The sequence below is a fragment of the Scyliorhinus canicula genome, chromosome 19, assembly GCF_902713615.1.
Source record: "Scyliorhinus canicula chromosome 19, sScyCan1.1, whole genome shotgun sequence".
NCBI classification, from domain to species: domain Eukaryota; kingdom Metazoa; phylum Chordata; class Chondrichthyes; order Carcharhiniformes; family Scyliorhinidae; genus Scyliorhinus; species Scyliorhinus canicula.
In genome coordinates, this window is record NC_052164.1 from 59692527 (window position 1) to 59709081 (window position 16555).

The following is a 16555-nucleotide window of genomic DNA, read 5'->3' on the forward strand; positions in this document are numbered from 1 at the left end:
ACCATAAAGTCTTAGCTCCCAGTCTACCTTAGCTAGTTCTTCTCTCATCCCCTTGTAATCTCCTTTGTTTAAACACAAAACACTAGTATTTGATTTTACTTTCTCACCCTCCATCTGTATTTTAAATTCCACCATATTGTGATCGCTCCTTCCGAGAGGATCCCTAACTATGAGATCATGAATCAATCCTGTCTCATTACACAGGACAAGATCTAGGACCGCTTGTTCCCTTGTAGGTTCCATTACATACTGTTCTAGGAAACTATCGCGGATACATTCTATAAACTCCTCCTCAAGGTTGCCTTGACTGACCTGGTTAAACATGACAAGGTAGTTTCTAGAACGGGGGTGAGAGAGGGGAAGGTTTCAGAAATCTATAAGGAACTTATGGAGTGGGAGGAAACCCAGATAGAGGAGCTTAAGCGTAAATGGGAAGATGAGCTGGGAGGGAAAGTAGCAGTGGGTCTGTGGGAAGATGCTCTGAGCAGAGTCAACATGTCCTCAGCTTGTGCCAGGCTCAGCCTGATACAATTCAAGGTGGTACACCGGGCACACGGGACGGTGGGCTGGGTGAGCAAGTCCTTTGGGGTGGAGGACAGGTGTGTGAGGTGTGTGGGAGGGCCTGCAAACCACGTCCACATGTTTTGGGCATGCCCGAAGCTTAGGGGATACTGGCAGGGATTTGCAGATGTCATGTCCACGGTGTTAAAAACGAGGTTGGTGCTGAGTCCAGAGGTGGCGATTTTCAGAATGTCGGAAGATCCGGGAGTCTAGGGGGCGAGAGAGGCTGACGTTTTGGCCTTTGCCTCCTTCACAGCCCAAAGACGATATTGCTAGAGTGGAGGGACTCGAAGCCCCCTACATCAGGGGTATGGGTTCTTAGGCTTGAGAAAATTAAGTTCGCCCTGAGAGGATCAACGTTAGGGTTTGTTCGGAGGTGGCAGCCGTTTATCAACTTCTTTGGAGAAAACTAAACAGTCAGCAGATTCAATAGGGGGGAGGGAGGCGTGGAGGGGGGGGGGGGTGGGGTGGAGTTAGACTATTTTGTGTTTAGAGTAGGCGGGAACAGTGGGAGATGGAGGGATGGGTTATGCACTGAACAATGTTTACATTTGTACTTGTATCGTTTATTGGTATAAAACCATAAATGCCTTAATAAAATGTATAAGTCTCTATGAGATCCCTCATTATTCTTCTGCACTCCAGCGAGAACAATCCTAACCTCGTCAATGACTCCTTATATGACAGTCCCGCCATCCCTGGAATTAGTCTGGTAAACCTTCGCCCCACTCACTCGAGAGCAAGAACATCCTTCTTCAGAAAAGGAGACCAAAACTACACACACTATTCCAGGTATGACCTCCCCAAAGTCCTCTATAATTGCAGCAACACATCCCTGCTTCTACACCCAAACTCTTGCAATGAAGGCCAACATACCATTAGCCTTCTTTACCGCCTGCTGCACCTGCGTGCTTACCTTCAGCGAATGCTGCACAAGGACATCCATGTCCCGCTGCGCACTCCCCTCTCCCAATTTACAACCATTCAGGTAATAATCTGCCTTCCTGTTTTTGCTTCCACAGTGAATAACCACACACTTATCCAAATTATACTGCATCTGCCATTGATTTGCCCACTCGCCCAACCTGTCCAGATCGTGCTGCTGGATCTCTGCATCCTCATAACAGTTCATCCTTTCACCCAACTTGGTATCATCTGCAAACTTTGAGATGTTATATTTTATTCCCTCATCCAAATCATTAATAGCTGGGGTCGCAGCACCGATCCCTGTGGCACCCCACTAGCTACTGCTTGCCAATTTGAAAATGACCCATTAATTCCTACTCTTTGTTTCCTCTCTACCAACCAGTTTTCTATCCAACTCAATACATTTCCCCCAATCCCATGCGCTTTAATTTTGATCAATAATCTCTTATGCGGGACTGTGTCAAAAGCCTGAAAGTCCAATTGTACCACATCGACTGGCTCCCCCTTGTCAACTGTACTGGTTACATCTTCAAAGAATTCCAACAGATTTGTCAAGCATGATTTCCCCTTCATAAATCCTGCCACTGCTTTCTAAATGTTCCGCTATAAAGTCCTTGATAATGGATTCAAGCATTTTCCCCACTACCGATGTTAGGCTTACTGGTCTATAATTCCCCGTTTTCTCTCTGCCTCCCTTTTTGAATATTGGAGTGGCATTAGCTACCCTTCAATCTGCAGGGACTGTTCCAGCGTCTATAGAATCCTGGAAGATGACCACCAATACATCCACTATCTCCAGAGCCATTCCTTAAGCACTCTGGGATACAGATTATCAGGCCCTGGGGATTTACCCTCCTTCAATCCCACCAATTTTCCCAGCACCATTTCTCTACGAAGATTGATCTCCCTCAGTTTGTCCCTCTTACTAAACCTTTCATTCTCCAACATTTCTGGTATCTGATTTGTGTTGTCTTTTGTGAAGACAGAACCAAAGTATGTACTCAAATGCTCAGCCATTTATTTGTCCCTTATTATGCATTTCCCTGTTTCTGTCTGTAGGGGGCGTACATTCTCTTAACTCTTCACATATCTTTTGAAACTCTTAGTGTCAGTCTTTATGTTCCCTGCAAGCTTACTTTCGTACTGTATTTTCTCCTTCTTAATCAATTCTTTGGTCCTTCTTTGCTCAATTCTAACCTGCTCCCAATCCTCAGACCTATTCGTTTTCTTGGCCAATCTGTATGCATCTTCCTTGTATCGGATACTATTTCTAATTTCCTTTGTAAGCCATGGTTGGTCCTCTTACCCCCTTGGCTTTTGTGCCTGACAGGAATGAACAGTTGCTGTAGTTCCCCCATGTGTTCCTTGAACGTTTGCCACTGTCATCCCTTTAAATAACTCTCACCAATCTATCAAGGCCACCTCATATCTTCATAATTTCCTTTATTAAGATTCAGAAACCTAGTCACTGAATCAATGACTTCACTCTCCAACTTGCTAAAAAATTCTATCACGTTATGGTTGCTCATCCTCAAGGGCTCTCGCACAGCCAGATTGGCAATGATTCCCTTCTCATTACACTACCCGGTGTAAGATGGCCTGCTCTCCAGTTGGTTCCTCCACATATTGGTCAAGAAAACCATCCCCTATACACTCTAGAAATTCCCCCTTTACGGCATTGTGGTTAATTTGATTTACCCAATCTATGTGAAGATTAATATCATCCATGATCACCGATATTCCCTTATTAGATGCATCTCTAATTTTGTGTTTAATGCCATTCCCAATCTCACCACTGCAGTTTGGGGGGTCTATATATGACACCCACTAAAGAGTTTTGCCCCTTGTTATTTCTCAACTCTACCCATAGGGCAGCACGGTAGCATTGTGGATAGCACAATTGCTTCACAGCTCCAGGGCCCCAGGTTCGATTCCAACTTGGGTCACTGTCTGTGTGGAGTCTGCACATCCTCCACGTGTGTGCGTGGGTTTCCTCCGGGTTCTCCGGTTTCTTCCCACAGTCCAAAGATGTGCAGGTTAGGTGGATTGGCCATGATAAATTACCCTTAGTGTCCAAAATTGCCCTTAGTGTTGGGTGGGGTTACTGGGTTATGGGGATAGGGGGGAGGTGTTGACCTCGGTGCTCTTTCCAAGAACCGGTGCAGACTCGATGGGCCGAATGGCCTCCTTCTGCACTGTAAATTCTATGATAATCTATGATACAGAATCCACATTGTCAGAGCTAATATCCTTTCTCACTACTGTGTTAATTTCCTCTTTAACCAGCAGTGCCACACCACCACCTTTTCTTTTATGCCTGTCCTTCCTAAATACCGAAAACCCTGGGACATTCAGTTCCCATCCCTGGTCACCCTGCAGCCATGTCTCTGTAATCCCAATTATATCGTACCCATTTATATCTATCTGCGCGATTAGTTCATCCACTTTATTGCAAATACTCTGTGCATTAAGGCGCACAGCCTTCTGAGTTTGCCTTTTTCACATTGTTTGTCTTGCTTCCAATATCTTTCACTTTTGCCCTGTTTGAATTTTGTCCTTGGTTTCTCCACCTATCACTTTTCTTATTCCATTTTCTACCTTTTGTTTTTATCCTTGCTCCCTCTTTCTCTGACTCCTTGCATAGGTTCTCATCCCCCTGGCATGTTAGTTTAAACTCTTCCCAACCGCTCCAGCAAATAGCTCCCCCAGGACATCAGCCCCAGTCCTGCCCAGGTGGAACCCATCCAGTTTGTGCAGGTCTCACCTCCTACAGAACTGGTCCCAATGCCCCAGGAATCTGAAACCCTCCCATTGACACCATCTCTTCAGTCACATATTAAACCAATATTTCCTGTCATTTCTACTCTGACTAGACGTGGCACTGGTAGTAATCCTGAGATAATTCCTTTGATGTCTGATTTCTTAACTTCCTAGCTACCTGTATTCTGCTTTTACGACCTCATCCCTTTTTGAATGAAACTTATTAGTATGGCCACCCCCCTTGTCCTGGTTTTGAAACCTGAATGAAACGTTTGTCCCACCCAGCCCTTCCTTACCGGCATTCGGTGTCTCTCTCTCTTAGGTGTGAGAGATGTGGGAATGTCCACACTCAGAACCTTGAGATGGACGAACACTCTGGATCTCTTCACCGACCAGTTGAGGCTGTTCATATTCCATGTTACTATCTGGATGGGGAACAAAGAAAAATACAGCACAGGAACAGGCCTTTCGGACCTTCAAGCCTGCGCCAACCATGCTGCCCGTCTAAACTAAAATCTTCTACACTTCCGGGATCCATATGCCAGTATTCCCATCCCATGCTGCCTCCTCCCCTCTTCCCCCATCCCCTTCCCCCATCCCCTTCCCCTTCCTGTGGGGTCAACCATACTCACCCTGTAGGCCTGTGACCTATCCTTGCTCGCAGGCTATTCAAGATGGCTACTGACTACTTTCTCACTTTTGCCATCTCCATGTGTTATCTGCTGCAACCAGCACTCCCTCTCTCCTTCCCCCACATCCCCCTGTTTCTCCCCCTATACTCCCAACACCCTTCCCTCCCAGTCTTCCCCCTCTTGGCTTAATCCCTTTCTCTATCTACCCTGACCCATCCCCACTTTCCACCCTCTCTTTCCCTGAAGTTCTGTATTTCCCTTCGGCTCTGCCTGGTGCACCCTCCCGCCCGGAGATGGCGCACTGCAGCCTCTCCCTTCACTGTACTCCCAAACACCAGCCTGCTCGTCAGTGTCGCAGCTTGGATTTCCATACTTAACCCCTGTCTACCTCTCTCCCCTCTTTCCGTCACCTCCCTTCGCTCCTGTGCTGGGAGTCCCCCTGCCTCTCTCAAATTCTTGCATCCGACATTCTAGCCATTACTCTCCATCGTTGGTTATCCAGGCAATTTTTCTGGACAAATATGTTGGCTTCCTCTGGGGCATCGAAGTAAGGTTCATTACCCTGGTACGTGACCCATAGCTTGGCAGGGTAGAGCATTCCAAACCGCACCCTACTTTCACAGAGTGCAGATTTGGCGCCGTTGAATTCTTCCCGATGCTTGGCCAGGTTGGCACCAATGTCATGGTACAAGCAGGTGGAATATCCTTCCCACTCTTTCGTGCTCTTCACCCTCCTCAGGATCTGCTCTTTGTCCTGGTACCTGTGGAGCTTCACGATTATCACCGCGGTGATTCTCCAACCCTGGGCCATTGCCAAGATGACCTTTAGATGTGGTCTACTTCCGGGGCATGACGAAGCCCTCCTCGTCGACCAGCTTCCTGAGCATTGCTGCTATGTATCCTGTGGGGTTTCTCCCCTCCGTTCCCTCCAGCAGCTCCACGATTCTCAGATTCTGCCGAGGCAACTGATTCTCCCGGTCGTCAACTTTATCCTTCAGCCCCTTCAGGGTTCTGACTAGGTTCACTACCACGGCCTTGAGTGCCACGATCCGGTCCCGGTGACAGCTTTTTCAAGGGCCGTTGTCGTCATCTTCTGGGCCTCAAGCCTCCACTCCATCTTGTCCATATCCTCCCTATTTGAGGCCGTCACGGCTTCCAATGCCATCTTGGCCATTGCCAGGAGGTCTCTTCTCAACTTCTCCCTGTGTCTCTGGAGTCTGTCAATTTGTCCATCAGTGCCTGGGTCTGCGCTGGAAGCTCTTTGGGGTCGACCGCTACCGGTTCTGTACCTCCATGTGTAGTTCCCTACTCTTGAGATTTCCCTACCCTCGTCTCTACTGGATTCTCAGCTGGGTGGTTGATTCTTTTTCATCCTGCCTGGCAGTGCAGTCGATGGAGGGTTAGTCTGGGGGCTGAAGAGTACTTTTGGTTCCTGATGGGTTGGGGTTGAAAGGCCTTTGTCGAGGTTCTTAGATGAGAACCACCTTTCATGGGACCGCTCAACTCAGTGAATCTGCTGTCTCCCGTCAATTAATGCTGCTAAATCAAGGTGTTAAATGGCAGTGGGGGTGCCGATATCAGCGGGGTTACCTTCCCTCTCTCTGCCCATACTAATTAAGGGCAACCTCAGCTAAGACCGACAATGATAATAACGAATCACCTGTCAAATCCTACTTGTTGTCTCTCCTGTTCCTGTCACATTCTCACATACTCTCTCTCTCCTACTGCCTCTTTCTTTCTCTCTTTCCATCATTGGAATAGGACCATTTGCCTGTCTGTCACCATTGCTACCAGATTCTTTGTTGTGACTGAGCTTCTAGAATCAGAATGGTTAAAAAACAGAGAAAGGCCATTTCACCCATCATGTCCGTGCTGGCTCTTTGCAAGAACATGCCCCCTTGTCCATTCTCCGCCCTCCCTCCATAGCCCTGCTAATCGTTGGGTAATTATTTAATTCCCTTTTGAAAGCCACGATTGGCAGTGCCTCCTCCTCCTCAGGCAGTGCTCTCCAGGTCCGAACCACTGACTGCGCAAAAAATATTTTCACATTGTCGCCTCTTTTCCAGCCGCTGTCTGCCAACTAGAACATCTGGAGAAAGGGAATGGACAACTTTCAGGGTCATAGTGCACAGGTCAGGTTACAAACATTAGACCAAATGTTGACATGTGATCAGAAATGAGGTTCCTGACAAGAAAATTAAAACAATCCTGAGAATTGATATCGAAGTGAAGAAATTTGCATGCAACTTCCTCACCAGCAGGTGTCAGGCAGAGACAGCTCTGCGGTGAGTTACATGGCAATGTTGGCACAGACCAGGCAGTATTTTTGTGTCACACAAACTTCCTCCCACTCGCTACTTCATTTGCAGAGCCTTCCATTCCGCTCCCCACTTTCATTTATCCAGCTTCCTCTTGAATGCATCTCTGTTCTTTACTTCAACTACCCTGGGTTTAATTCTGATCTTCGGTGACTGTATGGAGTTTGCACATTCTCCCCATGTCTGCGTGGGTTTCCTCCGGATGCTCCAGTTTCCTCCCACAATCCAAAGATGTGTGGGTTAGGTGGGGTTGTGGGGAAATGGGCCTAGGTAGGGTGTCCTTTCGGAGGATTAGTGCAGACTCGATGGGCCGAATGGCCTCCTTCTGCACTAGGGAGTCTATGGATTCTACTCATTGTAACACCAAGCTCCACATTCTAACCATGCTCAGGCTGAAAAATCCTGAATTTCCTTCGTAGGTCGCAGTCTATCTTATAACAATAATGCTATTTTATTGGGGAACGCATTAGGAAGGGTGAATTGCTGTATAGCTTACATCAAAAAATTCATATATAGGATAAGTAATCAGGATAAAAACATACAAACGTGAGAGGAATTGGTAACAAAAATTGACAAATTTAGCAGGGAACATGGAAATGGTGGATGATATATTAAAAGAAGGAACATTGAATTAAAATGACGTTAAAATTACAAACCAGTACACAAATCCTACATTACAGGTACTGACCACGGGCGGCACAGTAGCACAGTGGTTAGCACTGTTGCTTCACAGCTCCAGGGTCCCGGGTTCGATTCCTGGCTTGGGTCACTGTCTGTGCAGAGTCTGCACGTTCTCCTCGTGTCTGCGTGGGTTTCCTCCGGGTGCTCCAGTTTCCTCCCACAAGTCCCGAAAGATATGCTATTCGGTGAATTGGACATTCATAATTCTCCCTTGGTGTACCTGAACAGGTGCTGAAATGTGGCGACCAGCAGATTTTCACAGTAACTTCATTGCAATGTTAATGTAAACCTACTTGTGACAATAAAGATTCTTATTATCACACATGAGCAAACTGCCCAAATTGAAAGAAATGTGCACAGAAACAGATCTTCAGCCCTCATCGCCAGATGTACGACAGCACCTCATGTCACAAAGCTCAAAACTCTACAAACACAAAATCTCAATATCTGCACTAAGTTCACAAAGGCTCTCATGTAATCTACCCAGTTTCAGACGTGCTTACCCCCTCTGTGTTTTTTTAAATTTTTTAAAATAAATTTGGAGTATCCAATTCATTTTTTCCAATTAAGGGGCAATTTAGCGTGGCCAATCCACCTACCCTGCACATCTTTGGGTTGTGGTGGCGAAACCCACGCAGACACGGGGAGAATGTGCAAACTCCACACGGACAGTGACCCAGAGCCGGGATCGAACCTGGGACCTCGGCGCCGTGAGGCTGCAGGGCTAACCCACTGCGCCACCGTGCTGCCCTACCCCCTCCATGTTCAGAGCAATCAGGAGAAATCAGGGGCTGGATCACTGCCCCGCCATGCCACATTTCCGTTTCGCCCCACCGGCGAGATGCTCCGTTACGCCGACTGGTCAATGGGGTTTCACATTGTGGGGCAGCCCCACGCCGTCGGGAAACGGGCTGCTGGCAAAACGGAGCATCCCGCTGCCGGAGAACGCAGCCCCAGAGGTCCAACGAAATTCCATGTCGGACAGAAAGGTTCCTATTCCATAAATGGTTCCTCAAAGTATTAAATTTTGAAATTTCTAAGTATAATAATCTTTATTATTATGGATTCTCCACTCCTGAGACTAAGTGTTGATGCCGGGGCAGGATGCATGGACTTGTACAACAGCTGGTGCCACACCGTGACCGATTCAGTGACCATTGAGGGGCTAGCACCTTCGTCATGGAGCACAATCGATTCCAATGAGAAATGATGTGGGATTCGCCGGGTCCGAGGTTGACAGTTGGGAAGCTCAGACGCTGCAGCTGGCTATACACACTTCACTCCCCACACAACCTCATTCAAGCCAACAAGATGGCACTGGTTGCGCTGTAGCACACCCATCCCGCTGATGGGTCGGCTGGGTCCAGAGGGTGGTCTGGGGGTTACCCATAAGATCTGTTCACAGTGGGTACTCAGCAGTGTGCGTAGCTGCTTTCAGGTTGCGCCTTTGGTGTTCCGTGCCCATCACCCTGACCTCACAGCCCACCTCTGGCCACCCAGTATTACTCCTCCCGACCCTGGCAGATGCCCCCTGGCCAGTGGCACAACTGTCAACAAACTATGGTGATGTTGGGCTCTATCCGTACCCGCTCTCGCTCCCCCGCCTGGTTCACTATTTTTAAAAGCACAAGTGAAACTTGCTGTCAGGACATCACCCCAGAGGAGGTGGAGCATTGCAGAGGCCTTGGAGAATACTGGCTCAGGACTGCTAATGATATGCCAACGCCGTATACTGTACGAGCAGAGTGGAATGCATTGATGCCTCTGTCGAGGCACTGGAGAAATGTCGATTTGGGGTAAAACTGGCGCCCGGCATGATTTTGGCGTCAAAACAGATTCTCAGCCCAATCGAGTTTCCCAAATCCAACATCAGCCGAGGGGGAATCCCGCCCATTGTGTCTTGTAACATTCTGTCCACTTGGTTATCCCATTTCAATCAGCTTGAACGAGTATATCTAGGATTTTCACCTCTGTCAGGGTGTAATTACCTAACTTTGCGCCAAGGTGCATGTACTCATGTCTGTGCACAGAGTCTATACACGTGGCATTATCAAGGTTTTTCAAAGTGCAGGTCTCTACCCACATGTGGGCCGTGAGAGGATGTCGGAAAGGTCGAGGAGTGATCGGCTGCAGCATTCCCGATAGTGGGAGACACGCCCCATGGCCGCGATTGGCTTATAATTTGAGAATGCTGGCCACAACCATTAAATTGACCAATGCAGTCTTCTGGCCAGAAGCAGCAGCAGAGAGCAGGTCACGCGGCGGGCACATGCACTTACGTCACGCCCGGTTTGTCAATTGCTTTGCCACAAATCACGCAGAAGAGCTTCCTCCATTTTTTAGCTGCGAGCTAGCAAGGCAACAGGACTGTGAAGACGGATCATTTTATTAGAAGGACAAAATGGCCAGAGACACACACAGACGGTGTACCTCCTGGCCAAGATCCCAAAACTGAATCTGCTGGAGAGAGCTGGCCAGGAGAGTCCATAGCAGGACAAAGCAGTGCTAGTGTTAGATCTGTACGGAGCTCGAGGGACTCCGGTGATTAGCCAACAAAAAAAACTGAAATCGGGAACAAAGCAGTGAAAAGATGCAAATGTGGATGCAAAGACCATGGCCGGGATTCTCCGAAATCTCAGCCAAGTGTTGACGCCGGTGTAAACACCGGAGTGGTATACGCCCGCGTCAATGGGCCTCCTGGCCCAGCCATGCACCGCTGTTCAGGGGGCTAGCATGGCGCCGGAGAACTGCGCGCTGCTCCGGCGGCAAAAGGCGGCCCTGCATGGCCGGTGCAGGTCCACGCATGTGTGCGACGGCCATCTCCGCACCGGCGCATGCACGTGGTTGCCATCTCTGCACCGGCGCATGCACGTGGTTGCCATCTCCACGCCAGCGCATGTGCGTGGTTGCCGTCTCCACACCGGCGCATGCACGTGGTTGCCGTCTCCACACCGGCGCATGTGCGTGGTTGCCGTCTCCACACCGGCGCATGCGCGTGGTTGCCGTCTCCGCGCCGGCGCAGAGCAACATGTTGACTTTACAGGGCCTCGTGGAAGGTGGTAAGCCCCCTCCAGATCATGGCCACTCCCTGATCGAATGCCCCCATGGAGGACCCCACCAGAGTCAGATACCACACCTCCCTCCCACCCCCGCACGTCCACAGCCGCCACGCGCCCAAGCTCCCGCCGGGTGGTACCAGGTTAGAACCATGCCGGCGGCACTCGGAGGGAGTCTGGTCGGTTGCCCGTGGAAAATCGCCGTGGGGGCCTATTTCAGCGGCCCCGACCGGCACTGCGGCAACCGCGCGGGCCGCGATTGTCAACCGGAGAATCGGCGGCCCAGTTTCGGAGTGGCGTAGCGGGAATTTCACGTACCCCCAGCCATTCTCAAGCCGGCGCGGGCTCAGAGAATCCCACCCCATGTGTGTTATTTGCAGTGAAATGGGAGTTTAAAACCCTTCAAACTTCAAAGGCACTTGCCGATTATTGAGACTTTGGTGGTGAATTTTCAGGAATCACTGGAGGCAGGAAGGGTCCCAGAGGACTGGAAAGTGGTTAATGTAACATCACTGTTTAAGAAAGGAGGGAGGTAGAGACAGGAAATTAAAGGGCAGTTAGCCTGGCTTTGGTCATTAGTAAGATTTTAGAGTCCATTATTAAAGATGAAATTGCAGAGTACTTGGTAGTGCATGATAAAATAGGACTGAGTCAGCACGGCTTTGTCAAAGGGAGGTCATGTCTGACAAATCTGTTAAGAGTTCTTTGAGGAGGTGACAAGGAAGTTAGACAAAAGAGAACCAGTGGACGTGATTTATTTAGATTTTCAGAAGGCCTTTGACAAGGTGTGGCATAGGAGACTGTTAAATAAGTTAAGAGCCCATGGTGTTAAAGGTAAGATCCTGGCATGGATAGAGGATTGGCTGACTGGCAGAAGGCAGAGAGTGGGGATAAAGGGGTCTTTTTCAGAATGGCAGCCGGTGACTATCAGTGTGCCTCAGGGCTCGGTGCTGGGATCACATCTTTTCACAATATACATTAATGATCTGGAAGAAGGAACTGAAGTCACTGTTGTTAAGTTTGCAGATCATACAAAGATCTGTAGAGGGACAGGTAGTATTGAGGAAACAGGCGGGCTGCAGAAGAACTTGGACAGGCTAGGAGATTAGGCAAAGAAGTGGCAGATGGAATACAATGTGGAAAAGTGTGAGGTTACGCACTTTGGAGGAAAAATGGAGGCATAGGCTATTCTCTAAACAGGGTACTGCTTCAGAAATCAGAAGCGCAAAGGGACTTGGGAGTGCTTGTTCAAGATTCTCTTAAGGTTATCGTGCAGGTACAGTCGGCATTTAGGAAGGGAAATGCAATTTTAGCAACATGTCGAGAGGGCTAGAATACAAGATCAGGGATGTACTTCTGAGGAAATATAAGGCTTTGGTCAGACCCCATTTGGAGTGATGCGAGCAGTTTTGGGCTCCGTATCTAAGGAAGGATGTGCTGGCCTTGGAATGGGTCCAGAGGAGGTTCACAAGAATGATCCCTGGAATTAAGAGCTTGTCGTATGAGGAACGGTTGAGGACTCTGGATCTGTACTCGTTGGAGTTTCAAAGGATGAGAGGGGATCTTATTGAAACTTACAGGATACTGCGAGGCCTGGATAGAGTGGACGTGGAGAGGATGTTTCCACTTGAAGGAGAAACTAGAACCAGAGGACACCATCTCAGACTAAAGGGACAATCCTTTAAAACAGAGATGAGGAGGAATTTCTTCAGCCAGAAGGTGGTGAATCTGTGGAACTCTTCCGCGCGCAGAAGGCTGTGGATTTTAAATCACTGAGTGTCTTTAAGACAGATATAGATAGGGTATGATCAGTGAGGTGATCAGGGGTTATGGGGAGAAGGCTGGAAAATGGAGATGAGAAAAATATCAGTCAATTGAATGGCGGAGCAGACTGGATGGGTCGAGTGGCGTAATTCTGCATATGGTTTAAGGTCAAAACTCTTTTTTTTTTCCAAAGGATGCAACGAGAACTTAAATCTTCAGCTGATGTCCGTAACAGAATGACCAAGCACAATTAGCCTCTTACATGGCAACTGACCATGTAGCTAAACAGAAAATGCCCCACATTATAACAGAGAGATTAACTCTCCCTGCAACATTACACATGGCTCGTATGGCCATTGATGAGAGGTTAGCTGAATAACTGAAATACATACCACTTATTTATAACACTGGCTAACCAAATTTGTGATATTGCTGAGAATTTAGAAGCCTAGTATATTTCTCATTTCAAGTCAGCAGAGGAGTTCTCAATACAACTGGATGAAAGTACAGAGTTTTCAGATTGTGCAACCTTGCTATTTTGCATTCGATATTTTTGGAATAATGAATTTGTTGAGGATTTGCTGTGCTACGTGACATTACCAACCAGCACGACTGGCACACAGATTTTTGAAGCATTGAGTAGTTATGTGGTCCAAAGAAGAACTGATTAATTTTGGGTGACTATCCTGATCCAGATCTTGGAATTTTACAAAGGAACCATTAACATTAGACCTTCCAAAATGCATTACCTCACATTTGTCCGGATTAAACTCTATCTGCCATCTCTCCGCCCAAGTCTCCAAACGATCTAAATCCTGCTGTATCCTCTGACAGTCCTCATCGCTATCCGCAATTCCACCAACCTTTGTGTCGTCTGCAAACTTACTAATCAGACTAGTTACATTTTCCTCCAAATCATTTATACATACTATGAACAACAAAGGTCCCAGCATTGATCCCTGCGGAACACCACTCGTCACAACCCTCCAATCAGAAAAGCACCCTTCCATTGCTGCTCTCTGCCTGTAGCTCCCTGGACTAACCTTGCTCCCGTTCTTAAACAAAGGAACAACATTGGCTATTCTCCAGTCCTCCAGGACATCACCTGAAGACAGTGAGGATCCAAAAATTTCTGTCAATTATAATTTTCATTTATAAGGGCATCACGGTGGCACAATGGTTAGCATCGCTGCCTACAGCGCTGAGGACACGGGTTCGAATCCCGGCCCTGGGTCACTGTCTGTGTGGAGTTTACACGTTCTCCCAGTGTCTGCATGGGTTTCACCCCCACAACTCAAAGATTTGCAAGTTAGGTGGATTGGCCACGCTAAAATTGCCCCTTAATTGGAAAAGACAATTGGGTATTCTAAATTTTTTTTTTTTTAATTATTTATTTATGGGCATCATAGAATTTACAGTGCAGAAGGAGGCCATTCAGCCCAGAGAGTCTGCATCGGCCCCTGGAAAGAGCACCCTACCTAAGCCCACACCTCCACCCTATCCCTGTAACCCAGTAACCCAACCCAGCCTTTTTGGACACTAAGGGCAATTTAGCATGGCCAATCCACCAAGCCTGCACATCTTTGTACTGTGGGAGGAAACCAGAGCATCTGGAGGAAACCCACGCAGACACGGGGAGAACGTGCAGACCAGCTCAGACAGTGACCAAAGCCGAGAATCGAACCTGGCACCCTGGATCTGTGAAGCAACACTGCTAACCACTTGTGCTACCATGCCACCCGTTCTGGGGAAGGTGAAATGAAATGAAAATCGCTTATTGCCACGAGTAGGCTTCAATGAAGTTACTGTGAAAAGCCCCTAGTCGCCACATCTGGCACCTGTCTGGGGAGGCTGATACGGGAAGGTATATGTCTTCTCTCATTTAGTCGGCATTCCATTATTTTTCCCACCACCAATGTTACGTTTACTTCTCTATAATTCCTGGACATGTTCCGTATCCTTTCTAGAATATAGGAATTAAGTTGGCCACCCCTCTGGTATGACTTCTTTTTCTAATAAATTATGAAGTATGTATAGTAATGCCTCTGATATCTCATCCCTATATTTTCCAAATATGTGTATACAATCTATCTAGTCCAGGGGTTTTATCCTCTTTGAGTTTCATTAGTTCATTTAATACATTTTTTAGATTTCAAAGGGGCAGCAGGGTAGCATGGTGGTTAGCATAAATGCTTCACAGCTCCAGGGTCCAGGGTCCCAGGTTTGATTCCCGGCTGGGTCACTGTCTGTGTGGAGTCTGCACGTCCTCCCCCTGTGTGCGTGGGTTTCCTCCGGGTGCTCCGGTTTCCTCTCACAGTCCAAAGATGTGCGGGTTAGGTGGATTGGCCATGCTAAATTGCCCGTAGTGTCCTAAAAAAAAAGTAAGGTTAATGGGGGGGGTTGTTGGGTTACGGGTATAGGGTGGATACGTGGGTTTGGGTAGGGTGATCATGGCTCGGCACAACATTGAGGGCCGAAGGGCCTGTTCTGTGCTGTACTGTACTGTTCTATGTTCTAATAAATGCACGTATCTCAACATTTTTATCCAATGTCGTTGTTACCTGTTCTATCTCACAGGTAAATGCTGCAGCAAAATAATTACTTAACATTTGTTCCTCGACCCCATTAAAACACTTATTTTCCAAGACCTCCATATTCCTCCTATCAAACCACCTCATGCTTATCTTTTGCCAATTAATTGTCCATTCTGCATTTTAATTCCTATTTTCTTGCTTTTTATCAGTCTGTCTGAGTTTTAACTCCAACTGGATATCATGCAACAGTTTTGAAATTGTACTTCTGATTTCTGAGTCCTTTCTCTAAATGATAAACCAAAGTGGTTTGTTCTCAGCACTCATCCCATTTGCCAGTCTAACTAGTTACCTTTAACCCGCACTCTTTGTTTTCTGCTTTGTAGCCAGTTTGCCATTCATTCCCTGATTCCACATGCTCTAACCTCAGCCAGAGTTAGTCAGTGCTGATGGACTGTGGACAATGGGTTGTTTTCTCACAGATTCACATTTTGAGTTCTGTGGAGTGACACAATCCCCTCTTTGCGATTGTCACCCGCACCACACCGGGTAAAGTTTGACCATTGCTCAAAGAATATTAGTGTCTCTATCAACCAGTCGGTGTGAGCTGTCCCCACAGGACAGAGGCACTAACTGCCTGGAAGATGACTTTGTGTTCTGCAAGGGCATTCGTCTGCTGAAAGAAACAGAGTAAACTAGCCAGTTTTGATAAACCGTGGGTGAACAAAAAGATAACGATGAAACTGAAGAAACAGCATACACTAAGCACACAAATATTGGACATAAGGATAATAAAAGGGAAAGCAAAGAGGTTAGGGATGATGTCAAAAATCAATTTAGAAAGCAAAAATATTACATTATGAATGAATGTAAAGAAAGGAAGCTGTGCACAGACATAAATAATCAAAGGAAAATCAAGATTTGGAGAGGCTCACTAAGATAAAGCACAAAATTAATAAATGAGTAATGACTGTGAATTGGATTAAATATCAAATAATTACTTTAGTATTCACCAGGGAGACGAAAAATATATTTTTTTGAAATGATTTTAGAGAGGTTTTTTAAAAAAACATATTATACACTATACAAACAGTAAGGGTAACTGTGCCAATTACAATGTACAGGCCAATTTCCTTGGTGCTGGATCGCCCCCCCTTCCCCCTCTTTGTTCTCCCCCCTCAACCTCATCACTCGTATTTTCAGGGTCCTTTCCTTAGCCCTTAACTGTACAATGGGTAGTTATCTGTTATTTACAAGTGGGCGGTGCCCTTCCTTCCTTCCTTCTCTCCGTTTTGTTGTTGCCCCCCCCCCCTCTCTGTTTTGTT